The following is a 20,112-nucleotide window of genomic DNA, read 5'->3' as shown; positions in this document are numbered from 1 at the left end:
ACCTCCCGATATTGGAGGTCTCAAGGTTGGCAAGTATGGTTTACTATGATGAGTCACGATTGGTTAAGATTAGGGCAAAACATTAGGGACAGGCCAATCAGAGGCAAGATAGGGCGGGTCATCGAACCAGGAAGGGATATCACAACAGACATCCCAAATGGGGATGAGGGAGAAAAGGGAATATTCAAGGGGTGGATTTATATATTAAAAAAACTAGTGGAAGAAGGCAGGGGGATTCTCATTCTTTAGATTTTTCTTTTAGCGATGTAGACGACGTCCAGTAAACCACAATGCGTCTACTTGGCCACATTTGGACAAATGTATGCATCTGGATAAAACAATGCCCAAAACATAAATTTTAGTTGTTTACCATATAAGCCCAAATCAAAACTGCTCTCGACATGGAAGACGTGGAATACATATTTAAGAACACACACCATTGTGGCAGACATGTGGTGACTTTTGCTACAGTATAGCTAAAAGTCTAAATGCTACATTTAATTTTCATTGGTGTTTTTAGAACAAGACAGTAGCTGACATTTTAATTATTTCTACTGTTTATATTTTGACATTGAACAGTTGAATCATTTTGAAACAAACAACGTGACTGCAAGATACTGTTATTTCATGCTATAAATCACAAATGGCTGATCAGATAAAGGAAGTTAGCTAATAGAATAAACATTGTTTGTACTCTTTATGATGTTTGCATTTGGAGCAGTTAGAAGTGGAGAGGGAGTCAAAGAGACAAAAATTGGCTATGTAATGCAAGGCAGAATCCACTAAAGCAGAAACAAAAAGGAAAATGCAAGCTGCTCAGAAATTTGCCAGGAAGGCTCATGTCAGAACCATCAAAGCAAAAATGTCAAAGTAATGTGTGAATGAACCAAAGTAATGTGTAAATAATGTAAATGAGTAGGCCAAGTGGTTAGACTGTCCGCCCTGAGATCGGTAGGTTGTGAGTTCACACCCCGGCCGAGTCATACCAAAGACGATAAAAATGGGACCCATTACCTCCCTGCTTGGCACCTAGCATCAAGGGTTGGAATTGGGGGTTAAATCACCAAAAATGATTCCCGGGCGCGGCACCGCTGCTGCTCACTAATCCCCTCACCTCCCAGGGGGTGAACAATCATTGATACTTTAACTTAACTTAACTTTAAATAACTACATGAACCATCTGTGGCTGTGAAGTGCCCCCCTTGCACCCCCGCCAGAGCACCGCCATGGACCTGGCTGGGGGCCGCCGGTCTCCAGACCCCCGGTTTATTTTCAGTCTTTTTCAATATTTCAAATCACATCACCTGTCAAAATTGTAGTTTGAAAAACCACTTAAAGTGGATCATATTAGTACATTGTTTGATTTATTTGCTTAATCCATTCCATAATTTAATTCCACATACTGATATACCGGTACTAAAGGCTTAAAGTGTTGTATGTGCAGACAAATGTTTTAACTTTAGATTGTTCTCAAATGTTATATTTCTCCTCTTTTGTTGAGAAGAATTGCTGCACATTCTTGGGTAGAAGGTTGTAGTTTGCTTTGTACATCATTTTAGCTGTTTGCAAAAGCACCAAATCATTGAATTGGATTATTTTGGATTCAATAAATAAAGGGTTTGTATGTTCTCTGTATCCAACATTATGTATTATTCGAACTGATCTGTTTTGTGCATGTAGAGGTACAAAAAAAAAAGTTAACTTTAAGGGTGTCGGGGTTGCCCCTGACAGTTTGGTTGTGTTTTTAGTTTTTCCTCTATTAGTTGTATTTCCTGTCAGCGCTCTTGTTTTGGTTCTGTTTCCTGTTTGTCTTCCTGAGTGCTGTGTCCCCTCAGCTGTGGCTGATTGGCACCGGGTCACACCTGGTGCCAATCTGCCAGCTGCTATTTATACCTGCCCTGCCCTCCAGTCACGGCTGGATTATTGTAGTGTCTACCTGTTAATGTCACTTCTACCTGTCACTATTTGTCGTTGTAGCTCTGTCTACTTTTGTCCACTCCGCTCTAGTCATAGTTCCTTCGTGTCACAGTAAGTGTTTTTGTTCACTCCGCTCTAGTCATAGTTCCTTCGTGTCACAGTAAGTGTTTTTGTTCACTCCGCTCTAGTCATAGTTCCTTCGTGTCACAGTAAGTGTTTTTGTTCAAGTTTGTTCTCCGCCTTGTGCGCGCCTTTTGTTTGTTCCCTTTTGTTTGTGTTTTGCCAAAGTATTTAATTAAATCATGTTTTCTCGCACTATGCCTGCCATCATCTCTGCATCTTGGGGTTCGTCGCCAAAAAACCTTGACAGAATAATCCAGCCTAACACAAACCTCGCAGAGATGTCCATGGCAGAGAGGCTTAACAAGGCTTTAGAACTAATGGCTAATTTAAAGAAAAGTTTGGCCGCTTTTCAAGCCCTCTCCCACCCACCCCTGTCGTCTGTGGGCCTATCTGGGGACGTCTGGGATCCGTCCCTTGGTGGGCGGGTGCAGACCCCAGTGGGTCTGCAAGAGATGGCGCCATCATCTCCGAGGGGTCTGCAACAGACGGCGCCATCCTCTCCGGTGGACCAGCAGGGGTCTCCACCATCCTCTCCGGTGGACCAGCAGGGGTCTCCACCATCCTCTCCGGCGGACCAGCAGGGGTCTCCACCACCCTCTCCGGCGGGCCAGCAGGGGTCTCCACCACCCTCTCCGGCGGGCCAGCAGAGGGCGCCGCCACCATCGTCTCCGGTGGGTCCTCCCACGCCGGCGGTCGAGCCGCCTCGCCAATTGCGGCGGCGTTCAACACGCCGTCGCCACCTGACTCTTCCCCGCTGGTTGCGGGGACACTTGGCCTGGCGGCCCACCTCCTTGTCCTCCCTCCACCCTCCCTTGACTTTGGACTGTTTTTTTTTTTTTTTGGGTGGGGGGGGTTGTTTAAGAACGTCTGGTATCCGTTATGGGAAGGGGGGCTATTGTCAGGGTTGCCCTGACAATTTGGTTGTGTTTTTAGTTTTTCCTCTATTAGTTGTATTTCCTGTCAGCGCTCTTGTTTTGGTTCTGTTTCCTGTTTGTCTTCCTGAGTGCTGTGTCCCCTCAGCCGTGGCTGATTGGCACCGGGCCACACCTGGTGCCAATCTGCCAGCTGCTATTTATACCTGCCCTGCCCTCCAGTCACGGCTGGATTATTGTAGTGTCTACCTGTCACTATTTGTCGTTGTAGCTCTGTCTACTTTTGTCCACTCCGCTCTAGTCATAGTTCCTTCATGTCACAGTAAGTGTTTTTGTTCAAGTTTGTTCTCCGCCTTGTGCGCGCCTTTTGTTTGTTCCCTTTTGTTTGTGTTTTGCCAAAGTATTTAATTAAATCATGTTTTCTCGCACTATGCCTGCCATCATCTCTGCATCTTGGGGTTCGTCGCCAAAAAACATTGACAAAGGGCCTGATTTACTAAAGGTGTGCGTGTACTAAAACACTTGATAGCACACGCAAAGCTGATCAACTAAAGGTGTGCAACGTGGATTGCGTCTGTTAAGTGGGCAGAATAAGGCGTGCAATCCATTTTGTGTCTCTGGCTACATTAATATGCAAAATATATGCCGATCATCAAAACGGCCACAATACTCCGAGGAGAAAATGTCAATATAATATTTTAGCACGTGCAATGTGATTTATCAACACTCATCACTGTTTTGCGAGCACTATTTGACGTTTTATTTAGCACGTGTCAGCAGGAAAACTTCTGACGGTTCCACACACGGCTGCATGAACCGTAATGATGGACAGACAAGATTTCTCCGTCCTACGTGTGTGTGTCAACAATTTGATGAACGGTCAGAAATAAAAATAGCAATTTCCTTTTCCAATTTTTTTGTGCTACTGAATGACTTATGGGGGCAGTCTAAAATGAATTAAATTGATGCGTTTTGGTGAATGTTGGCGTTTTTGTTTTATTTTGTTAGTTTGTTTATTTAGGAAACATATTACTACACTGCAAAAAGTCAGTGTTCAAAAACAAGACAAAAAAATACAAAAATGAGGGGTATTTTATTTGAACTAAGCAAACTTATCTGCTAATAGAACAAGAAAATTCGGCTTTTCAAGACTTTCCAAAACAAGTAAAATTAGCTAACCTCAATGAATCCAAAAATACCTTAAAATAAGTATATTCTCATTAATAACAAGTGCACTTTTCTTGATAGAAAATAAAATTAGACCTTTTTGCTCAATATGTTGAAAAATATTCTTAAATGAAGTAAATGCTAGTGCCATTATCTTGACATAATGATATGCGCTCGGCATTACATTTCTTGAAACCAACAAACTTATACTAAAAATGAATGTATTGTTCTTAATGGAAAGGCAACAAGGCAACCGCTTGTTACTCTCGGGGTCTCCTAGCCACTCAAGCAAATCATATAGTCTAAAAATGCATTTTTCCATCGATAACATGACATCATCGCGCCAAGTGTGTGCTCTTTCAGTCAATTAGTGCGCATATATACAGCCCGGCCCCTGGCCAAATTTTTTTTTATTGTAATTTTGAAGAATTTATCTGAAATGTGCATGAACTATTTCTGTTCAAAATTGTTTGAAATGTCACATGTTAAATGTTTAAATATTAACTGTCAGTTTGCTGTACTGTGCCAACTGTACTATTATATGAGTATGTCTTTTATATTGTTTCATTGAAAATAAAACAGCAAAGTCCCTTTGGCTGTCATCTGTTTTAATTGTGAGACGTAATTGTGTCAAAGTCATGATTTTTTTTGTTCATGCTTGAAATTAGAAATTATTACTTTGAAAAAGCAGTTTTATACTTGTGAGTGTTGATGACACAGCTTTGCATCAGTTGATATTCTAGTTTCAAGCATGTTTTACTCAATATAGGTCATCAAATCTCAGCAACAAGCTGTAATATCTTACTGAGATCATTTAGGACCAAAACACTTAAAACAAGTAAAACACTCTAACATAAAACCTGCTTAGTGAGAAGAATTATCTTATCAGACAGAAAATAAGCAAATATTACCCTTATTTGAGATATTTAATCTTACTTAGATTTCAGTTTTTGCAGTGTATAATACACCTCTTACATGAAAAGACATATATTTTATTGCGTTTGTGAGTCATTCCAGACACAGTAATGCGCTGGGGGTACGATCCATAGCGTCGCATTTTAATGTCAAAGTGAAAGAAAAGTGTCAGAAAGTGTCAGTGTGGATATGTTTTTGTTGTCAGCAAATCAGAAAAGGTGTTACAGATTATAGATGTGTGCTGCTGGTTCAACACATCGCACACAGGTAGGAGCATGATAAGATGAATGTGATGAAAATGATTAAATGTTTCAGTGGTAAAACCGCAGCCAGAATGCAGGCAAAATCTTCATTGAAATAAGGCGGTCTTTTCACTTGCATACGCATTTGTTAGTAGATGACACACAACATGCCCACTGATACTGCACGCTTTTTAGATTTTATTATTAGGTGTGGTATTTGGATCTCAGTAAGTCAGGGCCTAAATGTCGAATCCAAATGTTGAATATAACAATAAATGTTAAATATAAATGTAAAATATACATCTTAACTGTTGAATATAAAATATTAAATCTAAATGTCAAATCTAAATTCTAAATGCAATGTTAAATCTAAATGTAAATGTTAAATCAAAATTTTAGATATACCGTATTTCCTTGAATAGCCGCAGGGGCGCTAATTAATTTAAAACCTCTTCTCACTCCTGCGCTTACCAAAAGCATGCGGGATGGGCAAGCATGCGCTAATTATTTTAAAACCTCTTCTCACTCCGGCGCTTACCTTATCATGAAAAGCACATTTAATAAAAAAAAAACGTTATTATGGTCTTACCTTTACTTATAAATGATGTCCATCTGCAGCTGCTTCTGATCAAAGGCAGTCTTCCTTATCTTTCTTCAGTTTTAAAAGTCTCTGGAGATATTCCTTTAATTATTACCTCCTGCTGCGATTGAAAGTCCAGTTTAGAAAACTGTTTTATTTTAGATATGAAATCCTCCATGGTAAAAGTGCAAGCAAACGATCGTGGCTCACGCATGCTGTTTGTTGTCTTGTTCTGCAGCACCGGTCTTCTGCAGTACTGGTAGTCGCAAGAAGGATCACTAGCGCCCTCTACCACCAGGAGGCGGGAGTCATTTAATGACTCATATTTGACCCGGCTGAAGTGCCAAGCATGCACTAATTATTTTGCGAAATGAGTTTGACCCGGCTGTAATTCTAGGCAGGCGAATACTATATTCCCGGCGGCAATTCAAGGAAATACGGTAAATGTTAAATCAAAACTTTAAATTTATATGTTAAAAACAAAATGTTCAATTTAAATATTAAATGTAAATAGGAATGTTAAATCTAACTATCGAATCCAAATGTTAAATCTAGATGTAAAAAATAAACGTTAAATCTAAATCCATCCATCCATCCATCCATCCATTTTCTACCGCTTATTCCCTTCGGGGTCGCGGGGGTGCTGGAGCCTATCTCAGCTACAATCGGGCTGAAGGCGGGGTACACCCTGGACAAGTCGCCACCTCATCGCAGGGCCAACACAGATAGACAGACAACATTCACACTCACATTCACACACTAGGGCCAATTTAGTGTTGCCAATCAACCTATCCCCAGGTGCATGTCTTTGGAGGTGGGAGGAAGCCGGAGTACCCGGAGGGAACCCACGCAGTCACGGGGAGAACATGCAAACTCCACACAGAAAGATCCTGAGGCCGGGATTGAACTCACGACTACTCAGGACCTTCGTATTGTGAGGCAGATGCACTAACCCCTCTGCCACCGTGCTGCCCGTTAAATCTAAATGTCAAATCTAAATTCTATCTCTAATGTTGAATCTATATTTAAATGTTAAATCAACATTTTAAATATAAATGTTATATCTAAACTACAGATGTCCGATAATGGCTTTTTTGCCGATATCCGATATTCCGATATTGGATTCCGATACCGATATATACAGTCGTGAAATTAACACATTATTATGCCCCGCTGGATGCATTAAACAATATAACAAGGTTTTCCAAAATAAATCAACTCAAGTTATGGAATAAATGCCAACATGGCACTGCCATATTTATTATTGAAGTCACAAAGTGCATTATTTTTTTTAACATGCCTCAAAACAGCAGCTCGGAATTTTGGACATGAGGTTGAGGTGGGCGGGGTTGAGGTGGGGGGGAGGTGTAGGGGGCAGCGGGGGGTATATATTGTAGCTTCCCGGAAGAGTTAGTGCTGCAAGGGGTTCTGGGTATTTGTTCTGTTGTGTTTATGTTGTGTTACGGTGCGGATGTTCTCCCGAAATGTGTTTGTCATTCTTGTTTGGTGTGGTTTCACAGTGTGGCGCATATTTGTAACAGTGTTAAAGTTGTTTATACGGTGTGACCTGTATGGCTGTTGACCAAGTATGCTTGCATTCACTTGTGTGTGTGAAAAGCCGTAGATATTATGTGAGCCGGCACGCAAAGGCAGTGCCTTTAAGGTTTATTGGCGCTCTGTACTTCTCCCTACGTCCGTCTACACAGCGGCGTTTTAAAAAGTCATAAATTTTACTTTTTGAAACCGATACCAATAATTTTGAAACCGATACGGATAATTTCCGATATTACATTTTTAAGCATTTGTCGGCAGATAATATCAGACATCCCTAATTTAAACCTTAAATTGAAATGTTAAAAACAAAATCTTACATTTAAATAGGAATGTTACATCTAACTATCTAGTCCAAATGTTAAATCTAGATGCTAAATATAAACGTTAAATCTAAATCCAAATTATAAATTGTTACATACAAATATAAATGCGAATGTTAAATCAAATGTTAAATCTAAATGTATCGCCAAGTGTAAAGCTAAATAGTTAGAAAATATGCAAAAATCCCACTGTTCCCACGCCTTTCAGTGCGCCGTGATGCATGTGCATGATTTAAAGGGGTCATATTCTGATACGTTTCTACATTCAAAACACTTTATTGTGGTCTACATAACATGTAATGGTGGTTCTTTGGTCAGGATGCTGCATAGATTAATTTATCCTCCTCAAAGCCAAGCCCTCTTCGACTGTGTCTTCTCCATCAGCCATGCTGTAGTATTTAGTGCTTCCATATCGAGCCTACAGACAGATGAAGCATTAGAGGATGCATGTGCATGCGCGAGACAGTCTGCCCCCACAACAAGAGGACAGAGAAAAATAAATACCTTTTTTATTTACTACAATCTTTGGGTAAACCTCTACCATGTATGGCGAAATCCCCTGATGTCACCAACTGGCGAAAAGGTCACAACTGGGGACAAATTCCAAACAGCTCGCTTGGAGGAAGTATAAAGGAAGGCAAGATTGTTTTATAAACATCTGCGCAATGCCTTCATTGTTTGATTTCAAATTTCGGGGATTTACTGTCTGCAGAACACAAATAAAGAAAACCAGGAACCAATAGGTAAGAGAAATCGGGCCCCTTTTAACATTTGCAGTAGATTTAACATTTAGATGTAGGTTCTACCTCAAGTGTGAAGAAAATTACAGAAAATGTGACAAAAGTGAGTTAAATACTGAAAGTATATCAGCTAGAAAAGTGTAATTATTTTTTTACATTCTGCACCCCATACACTACTCCTACAGTACTACTATATACCATCATCGTTGGAAATGTACTATTATTAGAGAAGCACAACACATCCTGACTCTATCAGTCAAAAGAGAACATGATCATCCTTTGTATTAGATCCCATAGACCAGGGGTGTCCAAACTTTTTCCACTGAGGGCCGCAAACGGAAAAATTAAAGCATGTGGGGGCCATTTTGATATTTTTCATTTCAAACCATAACAAAATATATGGATTTTTTGTATTTATTTTACCTTTTAGGAGTCCCGGGGACCATAAAGGGTCTCAGTTATTAAAATGTTAAAAATAATTCTAATTTGTATTATTTTATTTTTTTTAACGCTTACAGTAAATCTCTATATCAACTTTTAAAAAAAAAAGGTTTTATGGCTTTTCTGTCAAAAACAACTTTGTTTTTTTATAGTAAAACTGAAATATGCAGTATGTAGTAATTAGAGCCCTAAAATATAAATAAAATATAAATAATGCAGGACACCATTGATTTTAATTATTTAATATTTTTGAGTCATCACAGTGAAAAGATAAATAAAATACCACTAAATATATTTGGGATCCAAAATGTGCCCCACTCATAAAGTGATACATTTTTCAATCAATCAATCAATGAATGTTTATTTATATAGCCCAGGGGTCGGCAACCCGCGGCTCCAGAGCCGCATGCGGCTCTTTAGCGCCGCCCTAGTGGCTCTCTGGAGCTTTTTCAAAAATGGAAAAAGATGAGGGGAAAAAAATATATTTTTTGTTTTAATATGGTTTCTGTAGGAGGACAAACATGACACAAACCTCCCTAATTGTTATAAAGCACACTGTTTATATTAAACATGCTTCACTGATTCTAATATTTGGCGAGCGCCGTTTTGTCCTACTAATTTTGGCGGTCCTTGAACTCACCGCAGTTTGTTTACATAACTTTCTCCGACTTTCTAGGACGTGTTTTATGCCACTTCTTTTTCTGTCTCATTTTGTCCGCCAAACTTTTAAGGTTGTGCATGAATGCACCAAGGTGAGTTTTGTTGATGTTATTGACTTAATGTGTGGAGTGCTAATCAGACATATTTGGTCACTGCAAGCTAATCGATGCTAACATGCTATTTAGGCTAGCTATATGTACATATTGCATCATTATGCCTACAGGAACGCTACAGTATATTTGAGCTCATTTAGTTTCCTTTAAGTCCTCTTAATTCAATGTATATCTCATGACACACTATCTGTATGTAATATGGCTTTTAATTTTTTGCGGCTCCAGACAGATTTGTTTTTGAATTTTTGGTCGAATATGGCTCTTTCAACATTTTGGGTTGCCGGCCCCTGATATAGCCCTATTAGTTTTTTGTTTTTTTTTACTTTCATCACTTAAGTTACGAGATCAACTTCAGATATATATGTCGATTTTACATTTCAACTATTATTTTGTTTGTTTTGTGCTCTTTTGTCAAAGAAAACTTTGTTTTTATATGGCAACTACACAATATATGCAATATTTACCACATAAAACATTTTAAAGTGAAAAATTTGAACTAATTGGAGCTTTGAAAATAATTAATTATAACATGGATTTTTTTGTCTTTTTTTTTTTTGAGCAGTGGCAAAAAAAGAAAAAGAAAGAAAGACAAAAGAAAAAAAACAGCCTGCGTGGCAGCTTTGTGTCAACATTGCAACTTTTTCTTGTTAGATTTCACCTCATTCCACTTTTTCTAATGTTCATTTTTATTTTTACAATAGCATTTTCAGAATGTGTGGCGGGCCGGTAAACAATTAGCTGCGGGCCGCAAATGGCCCCCGGACACCCCTGCCATAGACTGTGTACCTAATTAAGTGCCCCCCACTATTCATATAAGAGAGGACTGATTTCAATGCTAGTGTTATCCTTGTACAGCTAATATCAAATCAGTCTGAGGAGATGTTCCTTTTATTGCATGCTTTCATAAAAGCACCAGTATGATGTCATGGGTTCAAGGCTGGATAAAAAAAAAGGGACAATGGCCGCTCGAATACCTTCGACAATAATTCACATTTAATATCCTGCTTCACTCCCGTCAGAGAAATTATAATTTCTTAGTCTTTGTGCATTTAGCGTCCACCTTTATTTCCCTCCACCATTCAACGTCCTGTCATTAGGGGCAGGGGGGGGGGGGGCTACAGTGCCCTCCAAAAGTATTGGAACAGTGCGTCCAATTCGTTTATTTTTGTTGTAGACTGAAAACATTTGGGTTTGACATCAAAAGATGAATATGGGACATCTGGATCTGATACACAACTTCGAAGATAGCACCTTTTGTTTGAACCTACCCATTTTTCATGAGTGCAAAAGTGTTGGAACATGTGACAGACACGTGTGTTTTGTTGCCAAGGTGTCGATTATTCAAACAATAAATAGCACTGAATGTCTGAGCTCAGTTGCAGATTGGGTAGGGTAGGTTCTTGCCCGTGCAGACTGCATTTAGAGGTGGAACCGACATGAAAACCAGAGAGCTGTCTATGGGTGAAAAAGAAGCAATTGTGAATCTGAGAGAAGATGGACAATCAATCGGACATTGGCCATAGCCAGTACGACCATTTGGAATGTTCTGAAGAAGAAAGTCACCACTGGTGTACAAACCCCGTTTCCATATGAGTTGGGAAATTGTGTTAGATGTAAATATAAACGGAATACAATGATTTGCGAATCCTTTTCAATCCATATTCAATTGAATGCACTACAAAGACAACATATTTGATGTTCAAACTCATAAACCTTATTTATTTTTTTGCAAATAATAATTAACTTAGAATTTCATGGCTGCAACACGTGCCAAAGTAGTTGGGAAAGGGCATGTTCACCACTGTGTTACATGGCCTTTCCTTTTAACAACACTCAGTAAAGGTTTGGGAACTGAGGAGACACATTTTTGAAGCTTCTTAGGTGGAATTATTTCCCATTCTTGCTTGATGTACAGCTTAAGTTGTTCAGCAGTCCGGGGGTCTTCGTTGTGGTACTTTAGGCTTTATAATGCGCCACACATTTTCAATGGGAGACAGGTCTGGACTACAGGCAGGCCAGTCTAGTACCCATACTCTTTTACTATGAAGCCACATTGATGTAACACGTGGCTTGGCATTGTCTTGCTGAAATAAGCAGGGGCGTCCATGGTAACGTTGCTTGGATGGCAACATATGTTGCTCCAAAACCTGTATGTACCTTTCAGCATTAATGGTGCCTTCACAGATGTGTAAGTTACCCATGTCTTGGGCACTAATACACCCCCATACCATCACAGATGCTGGCTTTTCAACTTTGCACCTATAACAATCCAGATGGTTCTTTTCCTCTTTGGTCCGGAGGACACGACGTCCACAGTTTCCACAAACAATTTGAATAGTGGACTCATCAGACCACAGAACACTTTTCCACTTTGTATCAGTCCATCTTAGATGAGCTCAGGCCCAGCGAAGCCGACGGCGTTTCTGGGTGTTGTTGATAAACGGTTTTCGCCTTGCATAGGAGAGTTTTAACTTGCACTTACAGATGTAGCGACCAACTGTAGTTACTGACAGTGGGTTTCTGAAGTGTTCCTGAGCCCATATGGTGATATCCTTTACACACTGTTTTTCGCTTGTTGATGCAGTACAGCCTGAGGGATCGAAGGTCACGGGCTTAGCTGCTTACGTGCAGTGATTTCTCCAGATTCTCTGAACCCTTTGATGATATTACGGACCGTAGATGGTGAAATCCCTAAATTCCTTGCAATAGCTGGTTGAGAGAGGTTTTTCTTAAACTGTTCAACAATTTGCTCACGCATTTGTTGACAAAGTGGTGACCCTCGCCCCATCCTTGTTTGTGAATGACTGAGCATTTCATGGAATCTACTTTTATACCCAATCATGGCACCCACCTGTTCCCAATTTGCCTGTTCACCTGTGGGATGTTCCAAATAAGTGTTTGATGAGCATTCCTCAACTTTATCAGTATTTATTGCCACTTTTCCCAACTTCTTTGTCACGTGTTGCTGGCATCAAATTCTAAAGTTAATGATTATTTGCAAAAAAAAATGTTTATCAGTTTGAACACCAAATATGTTGTCTTTGTAGCTTATTCAACTGAATATGGGTTGAAAATGATTTGCAAATCATTGTATTCCGTTTATATTTACATCTAACACAATTTCCCAACTCATATGGAAACGGGGTTTGTACTAGCAACAGACGTCGAACAGGCAGACCAAGGAAAACATCAGCAGTTGATGACAGAAACATTGTGAGAGCTATAAAGAACAACTGTTAGTGACATCAGCAACAACTTCCAGAGGGCAGGAGTGAAGGTATCACAATCTACTGTTGGCTGAAGACTTCATGAACAGAAGTACTGAGGCTACACCAGAAGATGCAAACCATTCATTAGCAAGAAGAATAGTAAGGCCAGGCTGGAATTTGCCAAAAGGTACAGAGATGAGCCTAACAAATTCTGGGAAAAAGTTTTATGGACTGATGAGACAAAGATTAACTTCTTCCAAAGTGATGGAAAGGCGAAAGTTTGGAGAAAGAAAGGATCCCAAACATACGAGCTCATCTGTGAAACACGACAGAGGTAATGTCATGGCTTGGGCTTTCATGGCTTCTTCTGGGACGTCATCTTCATTGATGATGGAACACATGATGGCAGCGGCAAAATGAACTCAGAAGTCTACAGATACATTCTGTCTGCCAGTGGCGTGCCTTCACTAGAGGCAGGGGAGGCGGGGCCTCACCTGCCATCACGGAAAGAAAAAAAATGTAAAAAGAAAAAAAAATTAATTAAATTGTTATATGTATCCAGTGATTATACTAAAGTTATTTTCCATTTAACTTCACCAGTTTTAGATTATTTTTATTTTTATTTTCACATTTGCCGTTCAAATACTGAGAAGAGACGGTGCGGTGATCAGCAGCCAGTTGAGGCACGTCACTGATTTGTGCCTCAACATGGATTGTCCACAATGACTGCTGAGCTGCTGTGCCGTGAGACTGTATTGCTATATGAATTATATCAGCTAACTAAACTATGGCATAGTTTAGTTAGCTAAGGTATATAATGTACAGTGTATTTTGTCAAAAACTGTATGTGTGTAACGTATTTCTTGTGCTGAGCATTCATAAATCTGCTGCAAAAGACGTACTGGTTGAGGCTCGCAGTAATCCGGCCTCCTGGTGGTAGAGGGCGGTAGTGATCCCAGAGATCATTCATCGGCCGCAGAAGAAAAAAAAAAAAAAAGTTTGCATTGCAAGCGTTTGTTAATTTCCTCTCGCCTGGACTTTTATTAAAAACATGGAGGATTACATATGTAAAATAAAACAGTTTTCTAAACTGGACTTTCAATCGAAGCAGGAGGTAATAATTTAAGGTAGACCAACGCCCGAGCTAAAAGGTTTGCTTTTGACTTTGGGACAGAAGACCCGTTCTTTTCAAACGGCGTGGTACACACGCAAAGGCTGGCTGTGTGGATGTCCAGCAAGAAAGGTAAGACCATAATAATGTTTTTTTTTATTAAATGTGCTTTTTTGTGTGCTACAGTTGTGTAAAGAATGCTGGTATGAGCTTTTAAACATAACCCGTTAACTGCTGCCAATCACATGGTGAATAAGATACTATTTAGGGTTCATATGTTTGTAAATCTGACTGTGATGATGCAGTGCCTCACCAGACATTAACCTCACCGCACGCCACTGCTGTCTGCTAATTTAAAGAAAGATGCAACCAAACTGATTGGGAGAGCCTTCACCATGCAGCAAGATAACACACTGCCAAAACAACAAAGGAGTTCATCAGGGGCTAGAAGTGGAAGGTTTTAGACTGGCCAAGTCAGTCTCCTGGCTTAAACCCAATAGAGCATGCATTTTACCTGCTGAAGAGGAGACTGAAGGGAGTAAGCCCCACAAAACAAACAACAACTGAAAGAGGCTGTGGTGAAAGCCTGGAAAAGCATCACAAAAGAAGAATGCAAAAGTTTGGTCAATGGCTCACAGGCTTGATGCAGTTATTGAAAGCAAAGGATTTGCAACTAAATATTAAGTCTTATTCACTTTAATCTATTTTAAGTTTATATCTCCAAAAACATGCACCTACCTGGGGATAGGTTGATTGGCAACACTAAATCGTCCCTAGTGTGTGAATGTGGGTGTGAATGTTGTCTATCTATCTGTGATCTACCCTGCGGTGAGGTGGCAACTTGTCCAGGGTGTACCCCGCTTTCTGCCCGAATGCAGCTGAGATAGGCTCCGCTACCCCGAAGGAGACAAGCGGTAGAAAATGGATGGATGTTCCAATACTTTTGCTCACCTAAAAATGTTGTGTTCCATTACAAACAATGCTATCTTCGAAGTTGAGTATCAGATCCAGATGTAAATACCTGGAAAAAAAAGCTGAAATGTTGATCTCTTGTCTCATAATCATCTTTTGATGTCAAACCCAAATGTTTTCAGCCTACAACAAAAATAAAGGAATTGGCCTCACCGCTCCGATACTTTTGGAGGGCACTGTATGTCCCAACAGATCCAACACTGTTTGCATGACTTTTACCGTATGTAGTTCATTATTCAACATACGGGGTAATGTGTGTTCTTTTTATACCACAGGTGTCTCAAGTGCAGTCCATCCATCCATTTTCTACCGCTTGTCCCTCTCGGGGTAGCAGGGGTGCCGGAGCCTATCCCAGCTGCATTTGGGTGGTACACCCTGGACAAGTCGCCACCTCATCGCAGGGCCAACACAGATAGACAGACAACATTCACACTCACATTCACACACTAGGAACCATTTAGTGTTGCCAATCAACCTATCCCCAGGTGCATGTATTTGGAGGTGGGAGGAAGCCGGAGTACCCAGAGGGAACCCACGCAGTCACGGGGATAACATGCAAACTCCACACAGAAAGACCCCGACCCCATTGATCAAACCCAGGACCTTCTTATTGTGAGACACACGCAATAACCCCTGTTCCACCTTGTTGCCCATCTCAAGGCTGCAGCATATTAAAAAATATATATATATACAGTATATATATTTTTAAATAACAGCAAAAATGGCGGAGAAGAGCAAAAAGGTGAAATGTATGGAGAACTGTAATGACCAGTCAGACCAGGTCATGTCTTTTGTGATTGTCGTGGTTCTAAGTACGAGTCTGTTTCTCTTTCAGCACTCTTTCTTTTGTTATGTTTGGTTGCTAGGTGCGCTGAGCTTATTCACCAGTTTCTGCTCTGTTTTGTATGTTGCTTTGCTTCAAGCGTTATTATTGTAAAGATTAAAAGACTTACCTTCATACACGCTGCTTCTGCTGCTTCCTGTCCTTCCGCATCCCGAGAGCACAATCGTCGCAGACATGCGAGCCGAACATGACAGAAAACCATTTGAAATGTTTGCATGTTCTCCCCGTGACTGCGGGGGTTCCCTCCGGGTACTCCGGCTTCCTCCCACCTCCAAAGACATGCACCTGGGGATAGGTTGAATGGCAACACTAAATTGGTGAATGTGAGTGAGAATGTTGTCTGTCTATCTGTGTTGGCCCTGCGATGAGGTGGCGACTTGTCCAGGGTGTAACTCGCCTTCCGCCCGAATGCAGCTGGGACAGGCTCCAGCACCCCCCACGACCCTGAAAGGGACAAGCGGTTGGATGTTGAGGTTAATAATAAATTATGATAAAAACGTCTCCGCCTTCAATCGTCTCCATCCCCGATATAAATCCTCGTTTTGTTCCTGGCTTTGTCATGAATTAGTTGAGGATCGTAACGACGCCTTTTAGATTTACTAAGGTCTGACATGTTTAGTAACTTTACCAGTGGCAGTAGCTAGACCAGCGTTTCTCAAAGTGTGGGGCGCGCCCCACTGGTGGGGAATAGAGACATGACAGGAACGGGAGGAAATTTCACTTTGATTTTTTGTATTTTTTTATCATTATATTCTTTGATTTTTTTTTTTACTATGCTTTCATTTTCTATACACACTGTAAATCACTTTGTGATTCTGTCTGTGAAATCCGCTATATAGATAAATGTAAAATACTTATTTTTCCTGTATGCTTTACATTTCTAGGTAGGAGCGAAAGTTTACTGACATAGCAACAGTAACTAATGGGGGCGGGGCTAAGCGGAAGCTTTGTGAATGGCGAGTCACTGTGCGAGGATTTGCTGTTTTGCAAATACATCAAAAATAGAGCCACTGCTGATGAGCTGTTCAAGATAATGGACAGTTTCCTCAAAGAACACGACCTTAAATGGGAAAACTGTGTGGGCTTTTGCTCTGACGGCGCACATGGCAAAGTCAAGAAACGGGCTGTAGGCTCTAATAAAGAGGGTTGCGCCAAATGCGCATTGGACACAATGTGTCATTGACCGGGAAACACTCGCGTCAAGGCAGCTCAGCCCCGAATTCAATGAGGTTTTAACAGTGGCAGTGTCAAGCCTGCAACCCCGATTTGAAAAGCTGTGCAGTGCAAAACAGGCTCATTGCAGCCACTAATGCTGGAGTACTGTAAAACTCATGTTCACTTGCCCTGTCCTCCTTTTTTTGGCAAAGATTGCAAAGTGGCACTTTTATTTTCATTTATTATTGAACTTGATGCAAGTTATTTGATTTATTATTGAACTTGATGCAAGTTATAACACTTTTATTTGATTTATTATTGAACTTGATGCAAGTTATAACACTTTTTTTGATTTATTATTTAACTTGATGCAAGTTATAACACTTTTGTTTTATTTATTATTGAACTTGATGCAAGTTATAACACTTTTGTTTTATTTATTATTGAACTTGATGCAAGTTATTTGATTTATTATTGAACTTGATGCAAGTTATAACACTTTTGTTTTATTTATTATTGAACTTGATGCAAGTTATAACACTTTTGTTTTATTTATTATTGAACTTGATGCAAGTTATTTGATTTATTATTGAACTTGATGCAAGTTATAACACTTTTTTTGATTTATTATTGAACTTGATGCAAGTTATAACACTTTTGTTTTATTTATTATTGAACTTGATGCAAGTTATTTGATTTATTATTGAACTTGATGCAAGTTATAACACTTTTTTTGATTTATTATTGAACTTGATGCAAGTTATAACACTTTTGTTTTATTTATTATTGAACTTGATGCAAGTTATTTGATTTATTATTGAACTTGATGCAAGTTATAACACTTTTTTTTATTTATTATTGAACTTGATGCAAGTTATAACACTTTTTTGATTTATTATTGAACTTGATGCAAGTTATAACACTTGTTTTATTTATTATTGAATTGATGCAAGTTATTTTATTTGATATTGAACTTGATGCAAGTTATACCACAGCTGCACAGTTATTTTATTTATTATTGAACTTGATTTTATTTTATGTTATTGAGTTTGAATGTATAAAACTTGATGTTACTTGATGTTCGATAAATTTGAAAATGTTAAGCTTGGCATTAGCGTTCTGTTGGGGCGATGGGGGCAGGTGGGGCTTGAAAACTCCCCCTTGTCCAAAGTGGGGGATGACAAAAAAAGTTTGAGAACCACTGAGCTGGACGAAGAGGGCGGTGCGTAACTGGCAACCTGGATATGACACACTCACGGACTATTTAATTGGTCAAATGGTGGAGAGCGGGGCATCGAAATGAAAACAATAACAAGATATCGGGGCTGTAAATCTAATTTTGAAATGAGCATATCCCGGCTGAACTACTGTTATCAGTTATAGAGGTATTCGAAAATAACATGATTTATTAATGCCTTTTGACATATCTGCACCATTTAATCATGACTTGACATGAAATTCTTACATATGGCTCCTTTAAATTCGTCTTTGCTCGCTTAAACACAAACATTTTAATCTGGATGGTTTGTTTTCTCCTGGGCTGGAACGGCGTGAAAAGGTCGATGCTGTGAGACATCGCAGCGAAGAAGCTCCATATTTATTTCCCGTCTTTTGTGGACACACACCTGTTGTTTGTTGACTTTTTTGTTGGGCTGACCGGCTGTGTTATTGCTATAACACTCTGAGGGAGCCCCAAGGTCAAGAGACAACCAACTCGTCAGGCTTACACACATGCGCATCCTCAAAAAACATGTGATATTTTGATTTTGATTAACATATACATTCACCATATGTGCTTTGCTTGAGGTTTTTTTGTGCTCTCAAACTGAGACCCCCAATAGGAACTTACTACAAAACCCAAAACCAGTGAAGTTGGCACGTTGTGTAATTCGTAAATAAAAACATAATACAATGATTTGCAAATCCCTTTCAACTAATATTCAATTGAATAGACTGCAAAGACAAGATATTTAATGTTCGAACTGAGAAACTTCCTTTTTATTTTCCAAATAATCATTAACATAGAATTTAATGGCCGCAACACATTGCAAAAAATTTGGCACAGGGTCATTTTTACCACTGTGTTACATGGCCTTTCCTTTGAACAACACTCAGTAAAAGTTTGGGAACTGAGGAGACCAATTTTTGAAGCTTTTCAGGTGGAATTCTTTCCCATTCTTGCTTGATGTACAGCTTTAGTTGTTCAACAGTCCGGGGGTCTCCGTTGTGGTATTTTAGGCTTCATAATGCACCACATATTTTCATTGGGAGACAGGTCTGGACTACAGGCAGGCCAGTCTAGTATGATAATGATAATGATAACATTGCTTGGATGGCAACATATGTTGCTCCAAAACTTGTATGTACCTTTCAGCATTAATGGTGCCTTCACAGATGTGTAAGTTACCCATGCCTTGGGCACTAATACACCCCCATACCATCACAGATGCTGGCTTTTGAACTTTGCGCCTATAACCGTCCACATGGTTCTTTTCCTCTTTGGTCCGGAGGACACGACGTCCACCGTTTCCAAAAACGATTTGCAATGTGGACTCGTCAGAACACTTTTCCACTTTGCATCAGTCCATCTTAGATGAGCTCGGGGACCCGCGAAGCCGGCAGCGTTTCTGGGTGTTGTTGATTTGCTTTGCATAGTAGAGTTTTAACTTGCACTTACAGATGTAGCGACGAACTGTAGTTACTGACAGTGGTTTTCTGAAGTGTTCTGAGCCCATGTGGTGATATCCATTACACACTGATGTCGCTTTTTGATGCAGTACCGCCTGAGGGATCGAAGGTCCGTAATATCATCGCTTACGTGCATTGATTTCTCCAGATTCTCTGAACCTTTTGATGATATTACAGACCGTAGATGGTGAAATCCCCTAAATTCCTTGCAATAGCTCGTTGAGAAATGTTGTTCTTAAAGTGTTCGACAATTTGCTCACGCATTTGTTCACAAAGTGGTGGCCCTCGCCCCATCCTTGTTTGTGAATGACTGAGCATTTCATGGAAGCTGCTTTTATACCCAATCATGGCACCCACCTGTTCCCAATTAGCCTGTTCACCTGTGGGATGATCCAAAATAAGTGTTTGATGAGCATTCCTCAACTTTCGCAGTCTTTTTTGCCACTTGTGTCAGCTTTTTTGAAACATGTTGCAGAAATAAAATTTCAA

The sequence above is a fragment of the Entelurus aequoreus genome, linkage group LG16, assembly GCF_033978785.1.
Source record: "Entelurus aequoreus isolate RoL-2023_Sb linkage group LG16, RoL_Eaeq_v1.1, whole genome shotgun sequence".
NCBI classification, from domain to species: domain Eukaryota; kingdom Metazoa; phylum Chordata; class Actinopteri; order Syngnathiformes; family Syngnathidae; genus Entelurus; species Entelurus aequoreus.
The sequence above is the reverse complement of the archived record's forward strand: the minus strand, read 5'-3'. Positions refer to the sequence as shown.